The sequence below is a fragment of the Chiloscyllium plagiosum genome, unplaced genomic scaffold (assembly GCF_037043375.1).
Source record: "Chiloscyllium plagiosum isolate Xiang-an unplaced genomic scaffold, Cpla_swu_hap1 HiC_scaffold_7, whole genome shotgun sequence".
NCBI lineage: Eukaryota > Metazoa > Chordata > Chondrichthyes > Orectolobiformes > Hemiscylliidae > Chiloscyllium > Chiloscyllium plagiosum.
Window position 1 is genome coordinate 35,137,887 of NW_028270145.1, and position 18,990 is coordinate 35,156,876.

At 43.4% G+C, this 18,990-nt stretch overlaps 1 protein-coding gene across 4 annotated transcripts in view; it reads left to right on the forward strand.

The window, feature by feature from the left end:
* LOC122551916 (receptor tyrosine-protein kinase erbB-4-like) overlaps positions 1–18,990 on the forward strand; it is a 1,076,277-nt gene that overhangs the window by 964,275 nt on the left and 93,012 nt on the right. The window lies entirely within an intron of this gene.

The following is an 18,990-nucleotide window of genomic DNA, read 5'->3' on the forward strand; positions in this document are numbered from 1 at the left end:
TCTATTGGAAGAATGGTTACTGGCATTGCCCTCCTTTCATGTGATTGTCAGATGCTGCCATGTTTACTCTGACTGTGGGACCACACCTAAGGGAATCCCCTTTAGCTTTTAGCACTGAGTGCTGTTGGAAAAATGACAGCACGGTACTGACTGTTCCCAGAGGTTTTCGCCAGCAGCTGCGAGTAAAACATCCCAAACTTTATTTGGCAAAGCAGTATCATCTTTGTTTTCTGTCCGCTTCCCTCTAACACCCTTTCCCTTTCTAAGAAACACTTGGTGGGGCATTCAATTTGGGTACTAAGTAGGAATCGGAAGGCCATTTGCCTGTTGTGGCTCCCACTGGATCGTTCAGTGGGAAGTTGGGAAAAATGTAGAATGGGCTCATTTTACAACCCCTGTTAAACATCCAAGTTTTTCCCATTCCCTTTGTAGAGACTAAGAGGGTTTTATTTAAGTTGTCAAAAAACATGTTTAATAATGATTCTGGTGTCAAGTTTTAGTATACCCCCAGGACTAACCAAAGCTCAGAATGTGGCACAGTGATAGTGTCAGAATAAGATGACAACAATGAGTAAAATTAGCCTTTTCCTGAAACAGAAATCATTACTCTCGGTGTAGATTTCAATTCCCGATTTCACTGTACCTGAGAAATTTGCTACTGTCAATTATCACTGCTGTGTACACATTAAAAGGAGAAGAAAGACTTGCATTTATATAGTGCCTTTCATGACCTCAATGCAACTGAAAGTTGTTCTCAGCCAAAGCACTTCAGGCTGGCAGGATGGCATGAGTAGTTTTACACAGGGGCTGCAACACTTCACAATGTTTATATAAAAGACTTGCATGAAGTGATCAAACATTTGAAAGGTACGTTTGTTGATATCAAAAGGATAGGTGGAAAAATGAGTTCTGAAGGCAGATAAGGAGTCTACAGAGAGGTGTAGAGAGGTTAACTGAGTGGGCAAGGATCTAGCAAATGGAGTACAATATGGGAAAGCAGGAAATTGTCCATTTTGGCAGAAAGATTGAAAGAGGCATCTTATCAAGATGGTGAGAAGATGCAGAGTGTTGAAATGCAGAGGGATCTGCGTGTCCTAATTCTGGAGTTACAGAAGGTTAGTCTGCAGGTACAGCAAGTAATCAGGAAAGCTAATAGAATGTTACACTTTTCTTCAAGGGGAATTGAATGCAACAGGGTTATTGGTCAGTTATACGGAGTATTGGTGAGGTGGCATCTGGAGTGCTATGTACAGTACTGGTCCCTACTCATGGAAGGATGCTAATGCATTGGAAGTTCAGAAAAGATGTGCAAGACTAATATCCAAAATGAGCAGATTGTCTTTGACGAGTGGCTAGACTGGCTAGGTCTGTATCTTGTGGAGTTTCGAAGAGCTAATTGAAACATATAAGATCCTGAGGCAATTTGACCAGGTGGATGTGGAAAGGATGGTCCCTCTTGTGGGAGAATCTAGAACGAGGGGGCACGGTTTAAAAGCAAACAATTACCCATTTAAGACAGGGATATGCAAACACTTTTTCTCTCAGAGGATTGAGAGTCTCTGGAATTCCCTTCCTCAAAGGCAGTGGCTGCAGAATCTTTAAATATTTTTAAGGTAGAGGTGGGTAGATTCTTGATTACTAAGGGGATGAAAGACTATTGGTGGAAATGCAGAAATGTTGAGTTGAGGTTCCTATCATATTCAGCCATGATTTTATTGAATGGCAGAACAGAAAGCCTGACTAGCCAATTCTTACTCCTTACTTGTATGTTCAACTGTTTAAAGTTGTTTTCAAGTGTACTAGCTATAGTGACATAGGAAACACAACAGCCAATTTGCAAACAGCAAACTCCTACAAATGATCGTATAATGATTAGAACATCTATTTTATGATGTTGATTGAGGGACCGATACTGGCCAGGGGTAAGAGGGACTTCCCTGTTCTTCAAACTTATCTTCTGAAGGCAGCTTGCATTTTGTTTTGAATGCTAGCACCTCCGACAGTGTAGCATTCTCTCAGAACTGCACTGCAGCGTCAGCCTAAACTTTGTGTTCCATGACCTTCTAACCCAGAGGCAAGGGCGCTGCCGACTCAGCTGTCACAGCCAGGTACGGCAATAAAGAGGCACCGTACTGAAGGAGTTAAACTTGTTCCAGAGGTTCTGTGAGCAAAAGAGGGGTGAATAAAGAAAGCTAGAGATACAAAAGAACTTGAAATTACTATCAGAATGTTTGAGACAGGAGCTGTGGGAAGGCTCCATTATCATTAGCTGTCTATTCAGATAGTGCCAATTCAAGGTGCTGGGACTTTGTGTGCATCTCAGCTTTCGGAGAAAGCATCATTACAGTGTGCAATCCAGTACAACTCCTTCTTCTAATGATGCAGATGAGAACCCAGAGGTTTTAATTCTGTTGAATCTGGGAGACAGACCTGCATCAATAGGCTTGATTGCAATGTCAGTAAGGAAAAAGGAAATGATTTGAGCAGATATACCAGTTAACCCCTTCAGTGACAGACTGTAGGCAATTGATTTCAAATGAATTGCGGTCAGATTTTCCAGTTTTATGTGAAACTCTCCTCCTCCCCACCCCCACCCACCCCACAATACAGAGCACAATATTTACGAAGCACAGTTTTTTGACAGTTGATTCTGAATATTCTTGGCAACCGAGGGTCAGTTCCAGCAGTGATGGCCTTTACGCAACATTGCAAGCCACAAATTCTCACACATTACCATATCAAACCGATCAGTTTTCCTTTGTTGATAGTAAACATTCCTGAAACGAGAGTCTGCTCTCCAGTATTCAGCTCAAAAGTGAACCCATTAGTATCATGGGTTGGAGTTTCCATAAGGATTCTCTTGATGCACAAATCATAAGCAAGGCCAGTAGATAACTGGCCTTCATGCCTATAAAACTAGAAAACCTTCAAATCATGGAAATCTTTCACCTTTTACTGAAAATTCACTAAGGGACCAGAAGTTATACTTCATCTTTATGAAGCGTTGGTTAGACCACATTTGGGCTACTGCGAACAGTTCTGAGCACCACATCTTGGGCTGGATTTAATGTTCCTCTACCATCGGGCTTGAACACAAGTGTCGCATTAAATCCAATGGTGCTGCCTACTACCCCCCAGGCCTGACCCCACCATGATGATACGAGGAGCTAGACAGGAGAGATGGGGAGCAGCAGGCAGCCGTGCCTAGTGGACAATTGAGGCCCTTGTGTAGGTAATTAATGTCTTCCTAATAGGCTCAGTTACCTTGACCCCACCCTCCTGCATGATATCTTGAAAAGCCTCTGCTTCTGCTTAGCTCTCTCTTCATCCAAATCCTTATGCAAAGTCAGCTTTTTTTCAGTCATTCTTTCAGTCACCAATCCTCATCTCTCTGGCCATGGCTCGTTGCATGTTTCCTTATTGTATTTCTATTTATCTTCCTCCATCTCCCTGTTTCTTCAGAACTGAAACTATGAATAGTATTGCAATAAATGATTTCTGTATGAATAGATTATACAACAGAGAAATGGGCTATTCAGCCCAACTGGGCTGCACCGGTATTTGTAATCCACTTTTGTCTCCTCCCATTCAGTCTGTCTTACCTCAGTCTTGCAGCGTATCTATCTATTCTATGAAACACATCCAGTTTCCTTTTTTGAAAGCAAATAAGATACTTGCCTCACAGGTTTCTGGGGTTGAGTTTTACATTCCAACTGCTCTCGGAGTAATTTCCTCTTAATTTTCTACTAAATGCAGAAGCTCAGACCACAATGCAAGTTTACTTAATGCAGGAATGTCAACTTAATTTTAGTTTGATTTGGTGTGCACAGACTGATGGTATCGAAGTTTGGGTTGTCTAATGAGATGTTTGATTGTTAACTGACTGACAGATTTTGCTATAAGCAATGTCTGGAGCCTATGAGCAGTCATTTCAACCTTCCAAAACATGTGTCAGTGAAACTATTGATCACCATGTTTCCAGTCAGTTAGGAACACTGGAAAGGTCAATCTCTGAAGCAAAGAAGTATATTTTTTGGCAAAAGAAATTCATTAATAGGAATTCACCATGCGTTACAGGTTCTGTAGGTTTATGGAAAATAGTTCCACAGGTTCTACAGTCCTGGCCTCTTCCACAATGGGCCCAATATTTCTTATGTCTAAAAATTAAATTACATTGGTCAATATGTAGTTCTGTGATAGTTTCAGCTTGGATTAGGGGGTGCAGCACTGGGGGTATGTTCCTTGCACATCTGGTGTTTTCTAATAAACAGATGAATCAACACTTGAAGGATGACAAAAGATGTAGTCGGATAAATTAAAACACAAAGTAATCTTTGGTATTATGTTGTTGAAAAGAGACACACTTTGTCAAAGCTTTGTATCTTGCACTCATCAGTGCAATTCGCAAGAATACTAATGTATACACTGTGTGGAAAGAGAGTGTTGATTGGTTGAGGTGTTGCCATGATGAATGCACAAGTTAGGTGATGACTGACAGTTAAATGCCAAGCTTTGGTGAAACATTAAAAACAGGATGGTGAGCTCTGACTTGTCAAGGCTTTGTCGAGAGAAATACACCGATGTTTGGCTGTCAGCTGTTTGGTTGAGTTGAAATGAGATCAAACAATGTGTCAAACAAATCTTGGTGTTTAAGTGTCGGTATCTTCTATGTAACTCTACAATGCTGTAAGGTGCTGTATGAGCACAGATTGTTGTGGTGATCGTTCCAAACTGCACTACTTCTTCCTTGTATGCAAGTATAGTGTGTGATTGTCATTAACTGACATCCACGTGCAAACGTTTCAGCGATGCCAATGAACAGGAATAGAGCCTGGATTACCTTATTGTTCTGCGTCCCAAGATACCAGAATCCAGTGCTGACACTTGTGCCACTGACAGTGGCACCCCTGAGATAACTGGACCAGGCACCAACCAGTGGACACACATTCCTCTCTGGTGCACAGCTCAGCAACTGGCACTTCACTGCCAGATTTCATTCACAGATTGTGGACATTCTGGTATTTATTTCAGGAGAGTGTGTTAATTTCTTGAGGGAAGAGAACTTAGCTGCCAGTATTATCCAGCCTGCTTTCGACGTGACTCCATGTCCACACTATGTAGCTGACATTTTGTTCTCTGAGTGGAACTGGGCGTGAGTACTCAATTTGACATTAGCCACATTCCCCTTGTCCCTGGTGCAAATATTATTTTGAAAAAAAACATGTGCACATCCAGAAATTCAAAGGTGGGATATGAAAGACAGAAATGATTGCCGGGCTGTCACTCGACATGAGGCCTTCACTTTCAGTGTGACGGTTGTGGTGAGAAATAGAGACAGTAGCTTTCCTAATAACCGAGTATTGGTGAGGGGCTATTGTGTATTTAAAGCAATGGAGGCATTTCCTTATGATAGTTGTTCGAACATCTTTTGTACTGCACTGAGGATGATGAATGGTCTAATTTAACAGCAAACTGATCCACCCTGCAAGCTCCTGAACTAGGGGTAGATGCCCAGTCACCCAGACTAGTGTCTTGTGAATCTTTACTGTTCTGTACTGCCTTGTCTCATTGTTCAATGACTGTTTCCACTCAATTTCCCGCGAAATGGGAAGGAATTGTCATTTTCAGAGTTTCCGGCTCGATCTCCTGTCCGTGAGGCTGCATGACCTCGAACCGTTGCCAGTCAGTTTTTAAGACTGTTGTGTGAAGGTGGACAACATTTCAAGTAGTGTCAAGAGCTAATGATCGCAGCTCCACTGGGGAAAGTGGATGTGACAGAGACTGAGACAGAAGGCACTATTTATTTGTCAATTATAAGCTTCCCCTTGCCTGAAAACAGTGCGGAGCGGAACTCAGACCAGAAGCTCTCACTGGTGTGTCAAACACTGTCCTTGACAATATAAATGCCCATATTACATTCTGCAAGGCCTCCCCACAGACCTTATCAGGAAACAGTGAAAGCTAAACAAAACAAAACACAGACCGGATTGAGGGTGAGGGAGCCGGTTCAACATTCACCTGAATGGCCCTCCCGATGTTTCAATCCATACAGCGGAGGGACGGCTCAGTTTGAATTTATGCCGAGTTAGCAGATTTCGGGTGGCGATTGTTATCCACATGGAGAACGCTGCATGGCCAACTAAACTCACTGCAGAATTTGGAAGGTACGATTTTAGCTGCAACGTGGCTGTTTCATTGCAGTGTCGTGTGCTGTTAGAAAAGCACAATGTATTGGTATAGGTACTCACCTTGTTACTGCAGTAGTGCACCAGAGACATGTGGAGACCACACAGAATTGTGGGCTTTTGATGCCTGCTCTGTCATTTAAAATGAGCATGGACGATCTTTCTCCACCAGATCTCTCTTCTCACCAGATCCCCACATCTCTTTGAGAAGTCTTGGTTTTCAATTACCTCAGTGACCTGAGTATTTAGAGTCCTCTAGGCTAGAGAATTCGAAAGACACATAACCCTCTGAAGAATTATTCTTCACCTCAATCCTCAGTGGCTGACTCCTTCATTCTGAGGTTTTGACCCTTGGTTCTGGACTGCCCCAAACTAGAAGACCATCCTCTCAGTTCTGTGTTGTTTACGAATTTTGTACATTTCAATGCAATCACCTCCTATTTCTAAACTCTGGAGAATGGACCTCAAGGTAACCCTCTCAGTCTAGCATTCTTCATTGCACAGCCTCAAAGGCAAGTTTATCTTTCTGTGAGTAAGGAGATCAAAACAGAACACAGTGTTCCAGAAGTGTTATTGATACAGCTTTATATAATTGCAGAAAATTGTCTTTACTGTTTTATGCTCGAATCCCCAATAAAGCAATAAATACTAGTGTATTGTATGTCTTCTGAATTGCTGCTTGACTCTCCACATTAACGTTCCTCTGATTGCTTATTAACTTCCCATTCTTTGGAAAATATTCTGCTCCTCTATTCTTCCCAAGTGGATAATTTCACACTTCTTCAAATTATAATCTATTTCCCATCCTCTTGCTGAATCATTAAACGAGTCCATATCTCTTTGTAACCTTTTCACAGCTTACATTTCTGCCTAGATTTTCAGCAAACATTACATGCATCAAAGTCATGCTCGCTGCATTGCTGTATGATTTCACAATGGGCTTCAGGAAATGGCGAGCCTGGAGACTTGAAGGGCTAGGGTGGCAGTCTACGCATGGCCCACCACGTGCTCACCTCTGCTTGAATTAAATTCCATCCGAGAAAGCCCACAGCCAACCTTCCAGCCCCTTTTGTGACTCTGATGTGGTCAATGTGGCACAGTGGCACAGTGGTTAGCACTGCTGCCTCACAGCGCCAGAGACCGGGTTCAATTCCCACCATAGGCGACTGACTGTGTGGAGTTTGCACATTCTCCCCGTGTCAGAATGGGTTTCCTCCGGGTGCTCCAGTTTCCTCCCACAGTCCAAAGATGTGCAGGTTAGGTGAATTGGCCACGCTAAATTGCCCATAGTGTTAGGTGAAGGGGTAAGTGTAGGGGATTGGGTCTGGTCGGGTTGCGCTTCGGCGGGTCAGTGTGGACTTGTTGGGCCGAAGGGCCTGTTTCCACACTGTAAGTAATTTAATCTAATACCTGATTGAGAGCACTGGGCAGTGGGGTGGTGGAAGGTGCGGTTTGGAGGAGGTTGGGGGTGCTGTCTGGGAAAGGAGCACTGGCTGCTGGGGGCCAGAAGCCTTGCCTTTGCTCCCAGTTCTTCCAACCTGAGAAACAGTTATCTTCACCCCCCCCCCCCCCCCCACCACTCTCTCCCACCCCAAAAGGGGTTGCTAACAATGCTCATGGGGCAGGAATTGTGCCCTAGGGATCCTGACTCCAGGGGAAGACCTCCCTACTGCCTGATTAGTGTGTGGGTCAGCAGTGATGGGGTCGGAGTGGGTAGCTTTATGTAAAAGAGGAATAGTAGATGGAGTTTAATTTCAATAAATACGTGCTGTTGCATTTTGGTAAGGCAAACGAGGGCAGGACTTATACAGTTAATGGTAGGCCCTGGGGACTGATGAGACCCCTATGCCTCATCAAGCCCTGTATTACTGTCAGATCTGAGCCATATGTTGAAGGAATCTGTCTTGCATTGTGTTAAATATAGAAACTTAAAGTGATCTGATGGAGGGATGTTTGAAATATAAGGATGGCGTGAGTGTAGATATTGAGAAACAACTTCATCTAGTAAGAGATTCAAGTAGCAGGGAGCATAGTATGAATTTGTATTGAATATGAATTAGAACCAGCCCATTAATAAAGTAAACTCAAGATCCTTTTATCACCTAAAGTAATGTAATTCTGGAACACTGTTTCCCAAAGGGCCAATAAATGTCGATTCAACCCTTTGAGAGAGAGGGAGGGATTTATTTTCAATAAAGATTTCACGAATTGTGAAGCTAGCATCAGGAAATAGACTAGGATTCTTAAATCAGTCACAATCTCGGAGAATGCTGGCCCAGACTTAAAGGGCTGAATGGCCTCTGTATTGCTGGCATGGCTTTCAAAGTAAATTTTAAACTTGTCTTCAACAAACCCCATGGAGATTCTTGCGGAAGCAACAGACACAATGGGTGGGATTTAATAGCCAAAGCAGTGGCTTCACCTACAGCGATGAGAGCTGGTGGGCATTCCTATTTTTGGGAACCCCGCTGGGATTAAGGTCCACTGAAGCTCTTAGCTAACTGCTGGTATTCATCCCAAGGTCTTCAGAGTCTCATATCCAAGTCCCAGTGCTGCCACCAGGGGTAGTGGAGTCCTGAGTCAGGGGCACCCCTTTAAGGCCTCACCACTCAGTTAAGTTGTCTAGGCCAGTCCGGTTGGCCTTGTGTACAATTTACATGAACAAGAGAACCCATGGGTGTCACAGTGGCTCAGCGGTTAGCACTGCTGCCTCACAGCGCCAATGACCCAGGTTTGATTCCAGCCTTGGCTGACTGCCTGTGTGGAGTTTGCTCATTCTCCACGTGTCTGCGTGGGTTTCTTCCAGGTGCTCCAGCTTCCTCCCACAATCAAAAGATGTGCAGGTTGGGTGAATTGACCATGCTAAATTGCCAATAGTGTTCAGCGATGTGTAGATTAGGTGCGCTAGTCAGGGAAATGTAGAGTAAATAGGGTTGGGGGAAAGGGTCTGGGTGATGTGGCCTTATTGGGTCAAATAGCCTGTTTCTATACTGTAGGGATTCTATGATCTATTCTAAGAAATGCTTGCTCGTCACCACCACCGCCTCCCCCTCCAAAACTCCCAGCCTAAAGACTGGCTGACAAAGCTAGTATATCATGGATACCACCTCATTGGTCATTTAAAGCCCTCTGGGCAGGAACGTTGACCTCAGCCTTCCACATCCTTTGGTTAGAGTCAAAAGGTGTGGGGCTGGAAAAGCACAGCCGGTCAGACAGCATCTGAGGAGCAGGAGAGTTGACGTTTTGAGCATAAGCTCTTCATCCTTGGGTTACTCAAGAAGAGTCAGGAAAGCGACAGACTTGTCACCCTGCACCTTTCTTCCAGATTGTACACCAACTCACTCTTCCCTGCCCTCCACAGCCCTTCCTGAGGTGTGGAGATCCGCCTGGGATGTGGAGAAAATAGCCTGAACATAAATATTGTGAAAGGAGCAGAATAGAAACTGGATGACCGTTGATTGATGTGGAACACACAGCATAAAGCTTAAAGGTGGTTTTAGATGTGGTTGGTAACAATTAACAGCATCCTCTTACAGGGTTCAGTTTGGAAGTTACTTTAACAGGAGCAATGGGGGTGCTGTGCTGTAGAGGTGTGCGTGGATTACTTTAATCTGAGAGAGGGTGATGTCACCATTTGCTGGTATTCTCACAATACCAGTTACCTCTTGAGAAGGCCAAAGGAATTTGCAGGAAAGTATTGTTGAGAGAGTGGCAAAAGAGAGGTGGATAGAATGGCGGGTCGGTGTGGACTTGTTGGGCCGAAGGGCCTGTTTCCACACTGTAAGTAATCTAATCTAATCTAATCTAATGTCAATAAGTGAAAAGCAATGCTGGGCTCTGGATGGGTGTGGGCTCTGCACTGCATGGGAGAAGAAGGATTTCAGGAATGGGGTTAGGATGTTAATGAAGCTAATAGGGTTTGGGATTAAATCATGAAGGATGTTCCAGATAAAAGTCAAAATGAACCTTTATAAAACAACCTCATTTAAAGTATATGTGCAATGTTGGACTCCACAGAAATCTAGAGGGGAAAATAGCTGAAGAAAGCATAAAAAAATGTTATGGAGTCATAGAGATGTACAGCACGGAAACAGACCCTTCACCGCAACCCGTCCATGCCAACCATTTATCCCAACCCAATCTAGTCCCACCTGCCAGCACCCAGCCCATATCCCTCCAAACCCTTCCTATTCATATACCCATCCAGATGCCTTTTAAATGTTGCAATTGTACCAGCCTCCACCACTTCCTCTGGCAGCTCCTTCCATACACGTACCACCCTCTGTGTGAAAAATGTTGATGGAATGATCTGTTTCTGAGGTCAGGATTAGGTCTATCCACTCAGGCTCTGCAGGTTAAATATCCTGCTGTTGCACTGCTTCAAACTCACAGCACAAATTGTCAGGGTTGAGGTGCCAGAGGATTTTCTGAATCTAGAAGCTATAGCCTTACCCCAGCGCACACAGCCCAGCAGCCTATCATCAGCACTGACAGGTCAGCACATCAGAGCTGTACCAAGCATGAGTCATGAGGGGAGCGAATGACTTGCAGAATGTTTTGTCCAAAGAACTCAGGGCAAGAATTGTAAGAAGAAACAGGAGGAAGCCATTCAACTCTTTGTAGCCATTCCACCATTCAGTTACCTCGTGGCTGATCTGTATGCTTCACTCTATTTTCTTTCCATAGTTCCATTTCTCATCTAAACAAAGTCTCATCAGACTCGGTTTTAATGTTTCCAATTAACACACAGCTTTATGGTGGAGAGTTCTGAATTTCCACGTGTGTGTGTGTGTGTGTGTGTGTGTGTGTGTGTGTGTGTGTGTGTGTGTGTGTGTGTGTGTGTGCGCGCGAAACAGTGCTTCCTAAACAGCCTAGTTGTAATGTTGAGGCCCTTTGATCCGAACCCTCCCACTGAAGAAGATGGTCTTTTCGGTGCAACATTTGAAATCCTTTAATCACTTGAAGATTTAATTGCGACCGTCGCATCTGTAAAAATCATGTTTTATACATATTGAGTCTGACGTTTCTCATGAAAATCAAAACTGGACTTTGGGGCAGGTTTTGGCAGAACGAAGTGAGTTGGGTTTAATTATGGTGCAAAACAGCTACAGAGAAGGAAAGCCAGTGGAAGCAAAAATGTTGATGCTACAAGTGGAAACCAGGAGCTGGAACACGGTGGGATTTCCCCTGGGGCAGGTTCCAATCTGACTCTTAATTTCTCACTGATCAGTTGAAGATTGCACAATGTTCTTTTAAATGTAACCGACGTTTGCACAAGCTTGAGAGGATTGTTCCACTGTTTGTTCTGTCTCCTGCTGAGGGGTCTGGGCTGCTTCTTATTCATAGAATATTGCAGGGGTCACAGCTGGCACTGAGCCTCTGGAAGGCGAGTCAGCAAGATTTGTTTGTTGGTGGGCCACAGCATCCACCCTCTGAGGCTGAAATAGTCATGTCAGGAAATCTGTTAACAAGCTACAAAATGACCGAATGCAGTCTAAATTGGCTCGTTTGACTGCAGAACATTCTAAGAATCTGATGAGGGTTTCCAGCGTGGAGAAATGAAAAAAGAAGCAATTTGTATTTTTGTAACACCTTACTTAACTTCAAGATATCTCAAACTGCTTTACAAACAGCAAATTAAATATCCTTGAAATGTCATTGCAGTTGTAATGTAGGTAATTCAGCAGCCAATTTGTACACAGCAAGTTCTCACGAAAACAATGTAATCATGAATAGATCACTTTCTTCAGTGATGCTGTTGAGGGATAAATATTGCTCACAGAACTGTGGATAATTCCTTCATTCTGCAAAGTTATCATTCTGATATACTGATTGTCATCTATTTACTGAGGCATGATGCAAGAGTCTTCCACAACTGTTTACTCACGTTTCATAGTTCAATATAAACTCTAGTCTTCTCTCTCCCCTTTCTGACCAACTCTCTTTATTGGGGCAAATCAGCCCTTTGTTTTCTGTAGACTCACCACAGAGTCTTTCATTTAACCAATAAGACAAATTAATTACAAACACTGTCCGTCAGATGTAGAGCAACAGTAAAAAAAAAAGTAATGGAAGGATAGTAAAAAAGGAAGAGGCCAAATCAAAATTGTTGGGGGAGATAATGTACTCCAACCTCCATTGTGCCCACCCCTCTCCCAATGCATTGTGCATGATTTGATTAATTGGAAGCATGGGTGATTTATTGGTGATGAATGTTAGAAGGAAAGTACCATGAATGATATGATGGTAGGAGATAAGCCCATGATTGCACTTCTGGATATAACAAAAAAGGGCTAGTTTTCTCTTGAGACAGAACTGGTTTAATAGATTATAAATTTTATTTTTTTTGTTTGGTGATTAGGCACTGAACACATTCCCACAAGGCTGCCAATATTCATTTAACCAAGCTTATTACATAAAACAAAGCTATAAATATATATAAGACAACTTGAAGACAACAACTTAATCAACAACCAACTTAACACTTTTTCCCAGCAATATGCTTTGCAGTCACCCAGTGAAGTACATTAACTTTAAGATTCCCTACTCAACTGAATCTTTCCAGTTTTCATGGACAAGGGACTTCTTTTCTGGTCATAGTCATAGTCATAGAGATGTACAGCATGGAAACAGACCCTTCGGTCCAACCCGTCCATGCCGACCAGATATCCCAACCCAATCTAGTCCCACCTTCCAGCACCCGGCCCATATCCCTTCAAACCCTTCCTATTCATATACCCAACCAAATGCCTCTTAAATTTTGCAATTGTACCAGCCTCCACCACTTCCTCTGGCAGCTCATTTCATACACGTACCACCCTCTGTGTGAAAAGGTTGCCCCGTAGGTCTCTTTTATATCTTTCCCCTCTCACCCTGAACCTATGTCCTCTAGTTCTGGACTGCCCCAACCCAGGGAAAAGACTTTGCCTATTTACCAATCCATACTCCTCATGATTTTGTAAACCTCTATAACGTCACCCCTCAACCTCCGATGCTCCAGGGCAAACAGCCCCAGCCTGTTCAGCCTCTCCCTATAGCTCAAATCCTCCAACCCTGGCAACATCCTTGTAAATCTTTTCTGAACCCTTTCAGGTTTCACAACATCTTTCCGATGGGAAGGAGACCAGAATTGCACACAATATTCCAACAGTGGCCTAACCAATGTCCTGTACAGCAGCAACATGACCTCCCAACTCGTGTACTCAACACTCTGACCAATAAAGGAAAGCGTACCAAATGCCGCCTTCACTATCCTATCTACCTGCGACTCCACTTTTAAGGAGCTATGAACCTGCACTCCAAGGTCCCTTTGTTCAGCAACACTCCCTAGGACCTTATTATCAGTTCTGACAGTCAGGAGGCTTCTACAAATCTCTCAGACTGGAGATTCTACAAACCTCGTGCACTGGTCTTCTGCTGTGATGAACCTGTCTTTCTGAATTGAAATCTTCTTGACCCTACTAGTGGTCCCTGGCACTTTGTTTTTCTGAAGATCATAAAGCTCAGCATTATAAGCTCTGTATTAATTGATAGGTTATCTTGCTGGGCACTTAAGTCATATGCTTTCTTGGAAATTGTGTGTTTTGTTCAGTGTTCCAAATAACTTTCTGATTTTTTTTAAGAAAAAGCTATCTTCACAGAATTGAAATCATAAATCGTTTCAACCTCTGCTTGATAATCCAAATTTCCAGGTGATAATATATTACAAGCCTTTATCATAATATTCAGCAACTTCACCCTGAGTAAAGGAACAATTCCCTTTATTCCTTAACAGTCCCACCTCTACAAACATGAGTATAATAAGCCAAATCGGCAGCTCCAAATCAAGCTTGCGAGGTTTCATTCAGCATGAATGCCCTGGAGGACCAGTCATGATTTGTAGTCACCGGTGTTGGACTGGGGTGTACAAAGTTAAAAAGTCACACAACACCAGGTTATAGTATAACAGGTTTATTTGGAAGCACTAGCTTTCAGAGCGCTGCTCCTTCATCAGGTGATGAAAGAGCACTGCTCTGAAAGCTAGTGCTTCCAAATAAACCTGTTGGACTATAATTTGGTGTTGTGTGACTTTTAACTCTGGAGAACCAGAACAGTGTTCCAGACATTTCCACTGTGTTGAATCCTCTAATTTTATTGAAGATGGTCTGTAGAGACTGTTTAGATTTGTTCTGAATGCCATGGCTTTTTTTCTTAATGTCATCCACGTGCATTAATATGTGAATCAACTCTGCTGGTTTGGATGAAGGGCGTTTGTGATCTCTTTCTTCATATTAACTTGACCATCTTAAGAGCTTTGTTTCTGAGCTTTCAAAGTTTGACAAGAGCTGATGACCCCTTCTCCTTACACTGAAGGAGAGTTACGAGTTGTGTGGCTGACTGTTGTCATCTTCCTTCATGATTGAGAAGGCAAACAATTCACCGTCCTCAGTCTCAGGATATTCCAACAAAAGCAATTTGCGTTTACGTGGCAGCTATAGCATCCTGAGGTATTAATCGAGAGCAGCATCAATAAATGGGGATTTTTTGATGACATAGATGGGCTGGACAGATGGTCTGGTCAGTGGCAAATGGAATTCAATCCAGGTAAATGTGAGTGATGCACCTGGACAGGATACACAAGGCAAGAGAATACATGCTGAAAGGTGGGAGCCTGAGAAGCACTGAGGATCAGAGGGACCTCATTCAATAGTTCCTTCAGGTATTTGGATGGATAGACAAACTGGTTAAGAAAGCATATTTACCTTTATTAACCAAGGCACAGAGGTTAAGTGCAGGTTGGTTATGCTGGAAATGTACAAAACGTAGATTAGAGGACTCTGTATAGTTCTGGAAAGGAGGGGTGTGGTAACACTGGACAGAGCGCAGAGGAGATTTGACTGGGTTGGATAGTTTCAGTTATGAAGATGAGTTGGACAGATTGGGGTTGTTTTCCTGAGAGCAGAGGAGATTGAGAGGGGATAAGATTAATTTGTATAAAATTGTGGGACAGGGATAGGATAGACAGGAAGAAATGTTTTCCTTTGGTGGTGACCAAGGAACATAGGTTTTAGGTAAAGGACAGTAGGTTCCCAAGAGAGGTGAGCAAAGATGTTTTCACCCAGAGGGTGATAGGAATCTGGAACTCTGCCTGTAAGAGTAGTAGAAGCAGAAACTAGCACAATATTTAAGACATATTTTTATTGTACACTTGTAATGCCGAGCCTCACAAGGCTATAGCCATATGTTGGAACATGGGATTACAATAGTTAGGTGGTTGCTTTTGATGAGTGTGGCTGCGATGGGCTGAAGGGTCTTTTTCTGTGGTGCAGAGCTCTTTGTCTCTGACACTAAGCCACAGAAAGAGCTAACGGGACAAATGATCAAAACCTTTATCAAAAAGCAAGGTTTTCAGGAGAGGTGGGTCGGGAAATGGGGAGATTTAGGAAGAGTTTCACAGCTTAGGGCTGAGGTGATTGAAGTCACAACCATTAAGGTGGAGCAGTTAAGATCAGAGGTACTCAAGTTGATAGAATTAGAGGAATGCAGAGATCTCAAGGGGTTATGGAATGGGGGAGATAACAAAGATACGGAAGGGGCAAGGCCATGGAGGGGTTTGAAAGCAAGGCTAAGTCTTTAAAAATTTAAGTGTGGTTGTTGCACCAGTAGCCATTGTAGGTCAGCGAGCAGAGAGGTGTTAGGTAAATAGGACGAGGTGTGATTTAAGATATGGGCAGTAGAATTTTGGCTGAACTTAAGTTTAGCTTACAGGGTGGCAGCCCTGCAGTGCGAGAGTATTGGAATTGTCAAGATTCAAGGGACCAAACGCATGGATGAGGATGTCAGCAACATATGGGCTCAGGCAAAGTTGGGTGAAGTTGCAGTGGTGGAAGTGAGCATCTTTGTGAATATGTGTTTAATGCTCCTTTCAGGGAAGCATTCCTTGAAGGTTGCAAACTATTTACCCTGGCTACAGACTGGTGCTAGGGAGAACCATTGAACTGATGGCCAGAGAGTGGATTTTGAAATGGGAATCAATGATGATGTTTTTAGTCTGTCCAATCAGGGATCAAAAATTTTGTTTTGGATTCTTCTTGAGATTTCTTTTTGATTTTCAGCGGTGACTTTTTCATTTCTGTCCAACTCCTTGCTTAGGCGTGATGCCATCATGCATTACCATTACCTTGTGTAGTTTTGTGGATGCACGGGATACTTGGACTCTCGGAAGTAGAATTAGAAGAATTCATTAATGTCATCACTTTTCAATTGTACATTAAACTTAAGGCCACAACACACACAAAAGTTTAAACTCTCCTAACACTACAATATTTAAATCCGCACAGCGGTCTTACATTAACAATGAAAGATCTTTTTCAATAATTGGCACACACTGCATTAAACAAGCACATGAATTTGCAAGGAATTCCTTACCTTTGATTTCAAATTTCCCTGGTTCCCAGTTAGCTGGGTTCCTTGATTGACAGACTCCCCTTTATAGCCAGTTGCCACTTGGGCCTCCCCTTTATAGCCACCCAGATCCCATCTCACTCAGCAAACTGGGTGCTCTCTCTGTGGCCTCACCTGATTGAAGCTGGGTTGTTAAATATATTCAAGACTGAGGTAGGCGCATTTGTAATCAGTAAGGGAATCAAGGTTTATGGGGAAAAGGCAGAAAACTAGAGCTGGAGGTGGTCTGATCAGCCATGACCTAATTGAGTGGCAGAGCAGATTTGATGGGCTCAGTAGCGTACCTCAGCTCTGAAGTCTTATGGTCTAGTTTGTTGATGGGAAATCGGCAAACAGCTGGCTGGCTATCTATTGGCCATACCATATCGAATCAGGTCTGTAGTAGTCTTCTGAGTTATCCTTTTGTCCTGTTCTTACACAACAGTGTCACAATTGTAATCCTCCAGTTTTCCGGGGCCACTTCTGTGTTCAGAGAAACCTGGAAACTTTTGTCAGTGACACTGCAATTTGCTCCCTTAATTCTCTTTGAGCAATCTGGGCTTGGTGACTTCTGGAGAATTGCTAATGTTTTCCCCTTGTTTGAGAAGGGTAGCAGGGATAATCCAGGTAATTATAGACCTGTGGGCCTCATGTCAGTGGTAGGGAAGCTGCTGGAGAAGATACTGAGGGATAGGATCTAATCGCATTTGGAAGAAAATGGGCTTATAAGTGATAGGCAGCATGGTTTTGTGCAGGAAAGGTCATGTCTTACCAACTTAATAGAATTCTTTGAGGAAGTGACAAAGTTGATTGATGAGGGAACAGCTGTAGATGTCATATACATGGACTTCAATAAGGCATTTGATAAGGTTCCCCATGGTAGGCTGATGGAGAAAGTGAAGTCGCATGGGCACTAGGATGTACGAGGTAGATGGATAGAGAACTGGCCGGGCAGGAGGAGACAGAGAGTAGTCGTGGAAGGGAGTTTCTCAAAATGGAGAACTGTGACCAGTGGTGTTTCATAGAGATCCATGCTTGGACCACTGTTGTTTGTGATATATGTCAATGATCTGGAGGAAGGTATAGGTGGTCTGATTAGCAAGTTTGCAGATGACACTAAACTTGGTGGACACTAAGGTTGAAGGGGATTGTCATAGAATACAACAGAATATAGATAGATTGGAGAGTTGGGCAGAGAAATGACAGATGGAGTTCAATCTGGGCAAATGCGAGATGATGTATTTCGGAAGGTCCAATTCAAGAGCAGATTATATGGTAAATGGAAAAGCCCTGGGGAAAATTGACATACAGTGAGATCTGGGTGTTAAGGTCCATTGTTCCCTGAAGGTGGCAACACAGTTTGATAGGCTGGTCAAGAAGGCAAATGGCATGCTTTCCTTCATCGGACAGGGTACTGAGTACAGGTCATGTTGCAGTTGTGTAGAACTATGGTTTGGCCATGCTTGCAATACTGCATACAGTTCTGGGCACCACATTATCAAAAGGATGTGGGTGCTTTGGAAAGGGGGCAGAGGAGGTTCACCAGGATGTTGCCTGGTACCCAGGTGCAGGTACTTAATATTTGGTACAAAGATGAAAGAATAATGAGTAAAAGTCAGCATAAAAATAAAAAAGGGAAAAAAGGTTATGGTCCTTTCCATTCAAGTCCATGCCAGCACCTAGCCTTCAGACCACACTAGGCCACATCTCCAGACCAGGCCGGGATTCAAAACTTGAGGCCTGGCCTCCAGTCCGCAAAGGACCCGACCCCCTCATGGCACCGACTACTGGTCTGGGATTCACCTCCTGCACTGGCCTGGTCTGGGACTCGCCTTCTCCATTCCCCTCTGAGGAAGGTTAAAGTTTGACATTTGAAACAAAAAGAGAAAAGAAAACGAACGGGCAGAGCAGAGGAGTTCCGGCTGGAGCGTCCTACTCTGCGACTGTCTTGGAGCTTCCTCTAACATGAAGCACTTGGCCTAACTCATTTCCTAGGACCAGGTCCAGCACAGCCCTCTCCCTAGTAGGACTGAAAATGTACTGTTCCAGAAAGTCCTTCTGCACACATTGCAGGGATTTCTCCCCTACCTTGCCTCTCACACTGCCTTTATCCCATTGTAGCCAAGGTACAAATACCCTACTTGACCTGCAGATTCCCATAATCTGCCTAAAAATGTTGTCTTCTTCTTCCTCCCCTGCATTTGGAGGTCTATAATAATTACCCAACAAGGCCATTGCTCCCTTCTTGTTTCTCGCTTCATCCATATAGATTCTAATTCAGGAACAGAATTTCATTCAAGGGGAATGCTACTTTCTTTGACCAAGACTGCTACACCTCCTCCCCTTTTACCTACTCTGTTTCTCCTAAAAGCCTTATAACCTG